We start from the raw sequence: 8,999 nt of genomic DNA, 5'->3' as shown, positions 1-8,999 counted from the left end.
TATGCAAAAATATAACTCAATGCATTTTGGAATGTTGTTTGTAAAAACAATTAGTCTTTCGGCCTTTCGGAAGGCTGTGTATAAATTGCAGTTAATTGATGTTAAAGTGACAGGCCTTACTCAAGTGTTAATGGCTAACGACATTACACACGTGTGATCATTGATGCAATTAACGGATCAATTTCCTACCGCACAGTATCGGGAGCAGCCGGGCGAATCAGGACGGTGAAGTATCAAAGAAAACAATTCTCACCTTTTGCTGACACGGGAACAGTTATTTGCACATCGAGATAAATCACAGTTAATACTTGTAAAATCGGGACTTGGGACCAAATTTTATATCGAGATATCGAATTATTCGACTTAACGAAAATAAAGATATGCAATGTTTATTTATATAGATAAAGAAGGAAAAAAGTTGGGACATTGAGCTTACTTCGAAATATCGAGAATATCGAGATAACAATAGTGGACTGTATTCATTTTTAGGCAACTAGTGCACAATTACATTGGAGATTCTTATCAAATATTTTCAAATGTATATACCTCTGACAGATAACACTTATTGACTCCACCCATTTCCAAAATTGCCATGTTCCTGACCAATTACACAATTTAGCTCTGCTCTCATTTAAGATTATTTATGATTCTTACACAACACACGACTTGTTTTCTATAGACGGAAATCAAGTGTGGGTTATTCTGCAATAATGTATGGGCGGAGCTTAATGTTTCGAAAATAGTTCCCTTATAAATATAGAAAATATTGCAGTAAAATGCACGTGCTAAAACCTGCTCTCAAAAAATGTAATAAATGTAGCATGTATATAAATGTAATGAAACAACAAATTGTGTATTTGGTGGAGAGGTGGCTTAACCACGCCAGCAAAGAATGTTATTTATTAAGAAACGTAATTAAGAAAACATTTATAGCATGTCAGCTTTTCAGTTGCATCAATAAAAGTGACGTCAATTAGTTTCCACGATTGTTGTTTTCAATGAAAGTGACGTAATTCGCAAAATATTTATGAATGAAAAGGACGTCATATGTATGTAAATTCAATGACGTCACTAAATAGTGAACTTTGTACTAAGAAGGGCGGAGTATTGGAAAATATAGTTCACGTCCAATAGCTTGAACCAAATCAATCAGAATCGTGTTAGAATCGAAATAATATTTTTCTATGATGGTTTGTTGTCGAATAACCCACAGTAAGGAGTATAGATGCGTGTTATCAAATCACTCGTGCTACGCACTCGTGATTTAATTCCTACGCATCTAGTCTCCTTACTGTGGGTTATTCAACAACAAACCATAATAGAAAAATATTATTTCATAATGCTCATCTGCAATGTTTGATCATTTGTGAGTAATATCAACTAGGAACTATTTTGAGTATGAATGTTGTTTAAAAGTAGACATAACAAGAAATATCTTTTAAAAAGATATACTGCGTTGATTGTGGTTGGAGTTTATGAAAGGTAAAGAGTTCAATGAATGAGATCAAGGATAGCGAATGTTTTTATCTGTGCAGTTCTTAGCTGCATCACACGCAGTACGGGATGTTACGCGGAGTTTTCGCGGCTTATTTAACATTATTACATATTGCTGGTATTAAACCTATAGATACAAAACAGAAAACCAAAAGGAGAATGGAAGTGAAATTAAAACACACGAGTCAACTGGCCGCACGTGAAATATCCGTACATATTTTAAATATTTATATGCGCGTTTTTCGAACAAACCTGTTTTAGTGGTTTGTCGGGCATTGCTATTTGATTCGATTATTAACAGTATGGAGAATCATCGCGCTCATGCTTAATACATTAGTCAATATGGTGGAATAATTCTTGTCAAATTAATTAAAAATAATATTTATCATGGTATTGTTGAAAACACATTAAGAATCTATTATTGACATACCCTAATTATATCGCTGGATATCTTCATTTAACATCTTTCTGGTCTAACAAAAATTCCAGTTCATCTAGTTCACGCTGTAGCGTCTTTATTATATAACCATTATCTTACTGGTCTCAAACTTAGGTCAGCACATAAGGTAGTCGTGAAGACGCAGCAATGACCTGTATATAAACTCTGACATTCACACACACTTACGTCGAACTGACCCCGATACCTCGCGGGTTGAAATGCTATGCATTAAAGTGAGGCCTCGCTTCCACTGCTCTTTATACTTTTACATGTTAACATGTTGACAGGAATATGGAAGTTTATAGTACTAAATATGAGAACGTAGCCTTTAAGTACAAACTTTCTCGCGCTGGCAATTCTCTGAAAATAAAAGGTGCACACACAAACTGTATTGATGTCGAGATTGAGTGTAAAACTGTTCTATCTTTTAAGCCTTTTTATTAGAGATAAAATTGTTTCATGATGAACATGTAGTAAAACAGTGTTACAAAGACGTGGACATGTTTCCAAAATAGGCCTTATATAAGCATATGTTCATTTTTGTGACCCCCGGGGCAGGGTCAAATTTGACCCCAGGGGCAGAATTTGAAAAAACGTGATAGAGAATTTTAAGATTTTAATACATACCAAATTTGGTAGAAATAGGTCCAATGGTTATGGAGAGGAAGATTTTTAAAGTTTGCACAAAATAGGCCCAATATAAGCATATGTTCAATTTTGTGACCCCTGGGGAACGGTCAAATTTGATCCCAGGGGCTTAATTTGAACAAACTTGGTTAAGAACTATTAAATGTCACTACATACCAAATTTGGTAGCCCTATGCCATACAGTTATGGACAAAAAGATTTTTAAAGTTTGCACAAAATAGGCCTTATTTAAGCGTATGTTCATTTTTGTGACCCCCGGGGCAGGGTCAAATTTGACCCCAGGGGCATAATTTGAACAAACTAGGTAGAGAACTATTAGATGTCACTACATACCGAATTTGGTAGCCCTACGGTTATGGACAAGTAGATTTTTGAAGTTTGCACAAAATAGGCTTTATATAAGCATATGTTCATTTTTGTTACCCCCAGGGCAGGGTTAAATTTGACCCCAGGGGCATAATTTGAACAAACAAAGTAGAGAACTATTAAATGTCACTACATACCAAATGTGGTTGTACTAGGCCCAATGGTTATGGACAATAATTTTTTTTAAGTTTTATTTTAAATTATTGAAATTTTTTATGTCCAAGGCCTATAACTTCGCCAAAAATCAATGGACCAGAACACTTCACACTTCATTTGTAGGTCATGTACGTTGATTCGCATGCCAAAAGGACAGACAGTGCGAATACTGTCTATTCCACCCTACTGGGGGCATAAAAACACTACATCAAAGTAAACTGTGTTTAAAACTTAAATTTAAGACAATGTTTAGACTTCAAAAGGGCACTTGCCATTTAAAAACAGAGCAAATTTAAGACTTCATTCAATCAACAGAAAATGTGATTTTTAGTTTTCGCTTGTGAAGAACTAAGGTTAATACTACGCGTTGAAAATCGGTCTGCTCTTAACTAAGCTTAGAACAATAACCGCGGCTATTCATAATCTGAGGCTATTATTAAATGCTGATAAAGTTTAGTGGGATGTTGTGTTATCTTGTTCATAGTGCATGCTGCTACAGCGGGGTTAAATTTGATATGCCTGGGAAACATTTTTTGTTCTCAACAGATAGCGGCGATCTTTTGTATTCATGGGTGCTTGAAGGTTCATTTTGTTTACCTTTACAGTTCTCAAAAAAGTTCACCAATAGCTTACAGGTATACTATAGACAACAACGCAAATGGTATAAAATCGCTACACTTTTAAATAAAGTTTACAATTAACCTTTCTAAATAATTAAATTGAAAGCAAAAGTTTAACAATTTTGTTTGTTAACTTGTTAGTCTCATATTTACCACATGAAATGTGTGTTATCATTGTCAAACCACATTTAGTGTAAGTAGATAAAAGTTATACTACGGGAGTACCACACATTAGTGTAAGTAGATAAAAGTTGTACTACGGGAGTACCACACATTACTGTGACATTAGTGTAAGTAGATAAAAATTATACTACGCGAGTACCACACATTAGTGTAAGTAGATAAAAATTATACTAGGCGAGTACCACACATTAGTGTAAGTAGATAAAAAATTATACTACGGGAGTGCACATGACTCTTCACATGCCTTATTATGAGTATATTTCTTCCCCATCGAAATACATCGTTTTGTAATATATGACTTACACGAAGTTTCATTTCGACACATTTAAATCACTCTTTCATAGCCGCGTCATGCAAAAATGGGTCTTATGCATTTCGGCCAGCGTATCTTAAGCCCAACCTGTGCATTTGCGCAGTTTGGTCAGAGGCAATGCTGTTCTCTACAAAATCACCAAATTTGTTTTGGTCTCATTACCTATCTCCTGACCAGACTAAGAGATGCGCAGGCTGAGTGGGCTATACATATGATGGGCCCATATGGAATAAGACCTTTTTTTGCATTACAAGGGTCATTAAAAATCTTATTGCGAATTGTAAATGGCACATTTTAGCACAATACTTTTCGATACAAAATTGAATTCAAAATAGCAAACTTGTTAATAAGGACAGTCTATCCAGGCTTTTAGGAAAGATTTCCAGACGTGCTGAGCGAGTACGGCAAACATTTTTGGTTGGATAATTCAACTATTTTTCTTATCATGACACTTTATTTTGTGTTCGTTTTCTCATCTTGAAAGCAAAACTGTGTTTATCGATAGTCAATTATATATTCCCTGGACGATTTAGTGAACGAGTACTGACTCTGACATTCTGCAAGATGGATTTTAACGCGTAATTGTAACTGGGCCACAATTTGTGTCGTTTGAACATTCAGAGAATTTCTTACACTGAAAAGTGATACATCCTTTGCGCTGAGCACAGCCACAGTGCTGTAGCCAAAATTCAGAGGTTTTATCTTGAATCAGCCTATGAAATATTCAAATATATTCATGCATGTCTGCTGGCGTTATGTAAAAGTCATTTAAGCTGAAAAGCTGGGTAAAACAGCTTTGCCGAAAAGGCGCATTACTGCTCTATACCCATGTTTAGGTCAGACTTGTTGACACCGTGTGAAATCTAGGGTAACAAGTAATGCATATAAAACAACAAAGTAAGGGTCAACAGGGCTGTCTTCATGACTACCTAATTCGTGAGGAAAAAACTTATGCTCACAGATTTATTTTTGATTTATTTTCATCAATTATCTTATTGTATATGGTGTCAAAAATCAAAAGTTTTGTACAGGGAATTTTTTTAATGAAATTATATTCTTAGTAAGATAGATATTCGATTTTCCAACAATATTCATTGAATATGATGGTGATTGCAAATTGTCTTTATATTCAGTTCTCATTACCATTTTCATCATACTTTCTATGCTTTCTGAATGTCAAAAAAGGGCAATGTTGTTGTTATTTTGTCTAAGTTATCTCCATAAAATAAATAGGATGATAAAAAGTGCACACACATCTGGACCCGTGCGTTAAGACACACTCTTTATACATTTGAATGTCTTGTGTTGATATAAAACTTGTGATTAATTTTGAAAAATGAGTTGCATCTTAAATTATTCAATAGCGAACAACCCCAGTGCCTTAAGCTCTTTGATTATCTTTTATTATTGCAATCTATTTTAACATGTGATCTCAGAATTTAAAATATGAAAAAAAAGGAAAATGACACAGAAAAAAGTTGACATGTTTAATACCAGTTTTCTTATTTCTTACTCTGTTAAAAAAGGTACACATGCAGTTTTCATGCAAAAACTTGTAAGCAATTGAGAGTTGTATTGTTATCAAACAAATCTATTTGTGTGCACCTAAGTTGAATAAAATACCAAATTTGTATTTTAAGAGTATGGTTTACATGTCTTACAAAGCCAATGCTCAGAGATTGAAGGAATTCCGAGGTTAAAAAAACAAACAAAAAAAACAGACATTGATATTAAAACCACTTTATTTTGTATCTGCATTGCTATGACTGCATGACCTTGTATGATTAACATTTATTTTGTTAAGTATTTAGTTTATGAAAATACCCAATTTAGTGAATCACAAGAAATGTGTTTGTCAATAACACAATGCCCCCTACTGCGCTGCTTTGATTTAAAAAAAAACACTATTTGGCAGGTACAGATAATTATCTCCCTTTAAAGCTTATTACTTCCCTTGGATTTGTTTTTTTGGCTTTTGACCTTGAAGGATGACCTTGACCTTTCATCACTCAAAATGTGCAGCTCCATGAGATACACATGCATACCAAACATCAATTTGCTATCTGAAGCGACATAGAAGTAATTAGCATTTTTCGAAACCTAAACGCAAAGTGTTACGGAAATACGGACAGACCGACAGTCCGATCACTACCTTTGGGGTCATAAACATCTCCAGACAATTATTGTCGCTGTCATTCTCAAACCTCGTAGCTACAAAATGCCAACTTTTCAGGAGAGTGAAAAAAACGTCACATTTTTTTATAACGATGTTTTAGAAATTGAAATTCTGTAAAAATACCAAACAAATGAAGCTGCATAATATGGTATAAGCTGTAGTCGCGTAAGTCATACTGATAAGTCATACTGATATTCAGAAATGGTAGCTACGATATTTTGTCACCACAGTTTTGTTATTTTTATGAGGTACGACAATTCGTCCTGATAGGAAATCTCGTAGCTGCAAATATTAAAACGTTTTTGTCGAATTAGTCCAAACGAAATGACGTACCTATAGGTGAAATGACATCGCTACGACTTTACGCCCGACAAGGGCTCTGATTGGCATAGAGCTACAAGATATAGCCCAAAACACGCACCAGACTTCATATATTCGGAAAAGAAGGGAAAAAAAAATGAAAATTTTGGAGCTTCGAGGTTTGAGAACGACAGCGACGTTATGTTTTCAATAAGCAGTTTGCCTAAGTTGGGTTATTTGAACATTTCTTCTTAAAAATAAATAATCTGCAACAGTTCTAGTAGATTTGTTTAACATCACTGGAACATAAAAGTAATTCTGTCTTATCATGTAGCAATATAATGAAGATTTAAATTTGCCACATACATATAAAAAAATAATTTAATTAAGCTTTCCTTTTTTCACCAAGGTAATGAGTATTTTTAATGCAGGAGTGTACAGGTTAGCAAGTATTTCTCTGACAAAATACATTTTTTTTCTTGGATAACTTTCTTTAAGAAAAATGACATAAAAAATACACTGATATACCCTGGGTTGGACTCCTGAAAGTGAAAGTTAAAAAAAGCACGCATTGTTTTATGTGCGCATGGGTATGTACAGGGCCGGTATACGGGCTTAGTAGAGTTCGATTGGTAATTGTCGGCTTGGGTACTTCTTACATGTACGCCAGGTAGTCTTAAGTATACTTTCATGTACAGAAAATATACTTAAATTAACACGTACCCAACCAATTAAGACTGTACCTGAGTTTAATACTGCCTAAAATCCGATGTCGTACAACGCACTTCGGACAACGAAACAAAATTTTCTTTAAAAAAAAGTTCCTATAAATGCGTTTTTGAGCAGGAGTTTTGATGATATAGAAGCCATTTTACAAAATATTGACATAAATATCAACAAAATTTGTTTGATAAAAAAAGCTTACAACGATCAATTAAGGGTTAGAATTCCCTGGTATGTTTCAATATATTTTCTGTACCCAGGGTACATTTAAGTGGTACCCAAGCCCACAATGACCATGGAGCGTTAGTAGGGGAAGGTAATTTTTCACCTTACAGGAGAATTTTCTGGACATTTATACAGAGACCTTTGTATAGGTCCCTGATTTATATAATGTGAGGAAATAGCAACCAATTACCATTAAAATTATTGTTTTCTTAATTGAATCGTTATGACGTTAATTTATGTTTTCATATAGTTTTCGTATAGGTTCAATTAATCTTCTGCGTGAATAAATAGAGTTTGTTAACAATAGATATCAGTGCATTCCAAAATAACAAATGCAGTTATGACAAACTATTCAAGGGACAAAATCCAAACAGTGAATTTTTAATGGGAAATTAGACTTGTTTCCCTTTAAGTAAGATGTTAACCAGTACCTTTTGCTAGCTGTAGTGTGAACAGCCAAGTGTGTTAAGTTTTCAATGTAAACAATGGTATACAGTCTACTCTCGTTATCTCGAAGTCAGTGGGAACAAGAAATAGTATCGAGATAACGAGTGCTCGAGATATCCGATTATGCGTTTTCAAAGAAAAAATGAGACGAAAATTTACCGTGTAGCATTGAAAATGTCAGCGTAAGTCTCAAGGATGGTCTGTAGCCTGAACTGCCACATGGTGTTCGCTGCCTCGGTCTTGTCTACAGAGTTGGTTTCTCCTTTTCCGTTGATTTTCTTCATAGACAGGCCGTGTCGATTCTTAAATCGCTCCAACCAGCTGCCGGAACAGTCGATATTGGTGCTGGAGACGCCGAGTTGCTCAGCATACGATCTTTGCCTTTGCCCTCATGGTCTCGCCGTCGATGGGTGTATTCTGCTGTCTGGCGTTTTTGAACCACGCCAGTAAGGCCGCTTCTATATAAGGAAATTTTGCCGCCCGCGCCTTTTTTGCTGGCACGAGATCGCCAGGCAGGAATTTCGACTTAATCTCATCCTTTTTCTAGATCCACGTTGAGAACGTATTTGGCGGGATGCCAAACTCTACTGCTATCTTTTTCTTGATCTTGAGGCCTTTCTCGACTTCTATGATGGCCGCGTACTTTTCCTTGAACGCCTTAAATTCAAGCTTCCGCTTAGTCCCCTTCTTGGCCGATCCAGATATCCCCCCGGGTTAGATACAATGTCCTTCTCTGGATTGCTCGACCGACATCTCATAATTATCTTTCAACTTAGCCATGATAATGACTGGTGGAGTTCAAGGATAGAACAACATTCTGCAAATTTGCGAAATTTATCTACGCAAAAATAGAACTAAATGCATTTTTTAAATGTTGTTTGTAAAAAATAATTAGTCTTTCGGAAGGCT

The sequence above is a fragment of the Dreissena polymorpha genome, chromosome 1 (assembly GCF_020536995.1).
Source record: "Dreissena polymorpha isolate Duluth1 chromosome 1, UMN_Dpol_1.0, whole genome shotgun sequence".
Lineage (NCBI taxonomy): Eukaryota > Metazoa > Mollusca > Bivalvia > Myida > Dreissenidae > Dreissena > Dreissena polymorpha.
This window is presented reverse-complemented; position numbering follows the sequence as displayed.